We start from the raw sequence: 228 nt of genomic DNA, 5'->3' as shown, positions 1-228 counted from the left end.
CGCATCCATAAAAAGGAAAATAATTAAAGCCACAGATCTTGAAGGAAAACAAAAGCAACTTTGATGGTTTTTGGAAAAAAAAAAAAAACTAAAGGAAAGCATGTTGCTATCTGTAGTTTTTATTAGACATTGGAACTGCTATTACTGATAGGCTTCATGAGGAAAATTTTCTTGCCTAAAATTTCACATCAAACTGAAGGAGGACAAAGTTTCAATACTTCTGTTTTG

This window comes from Austrofundulus limnaeus, unplaced genomic scaffold (genome assembly GCF_001266775.1).
Source record: "Austrofundulus limnaeus strain Quisiro unplaced genomic scaffold, Austrofundulus_limnaeus-1.0 Scaffold5304, whole genome shotgun sequence".
Taxonomy (NCBI): domain Eukaryota; kingdom Metazoa; phylum Chordata; class Actinopteri; order Cyprinodontiformes; family Rivulidae; genus Austrofundulus; species Austrofundulus limnaeus.
Note: the sequence above shows the minus strand (reverse complement) of the source record.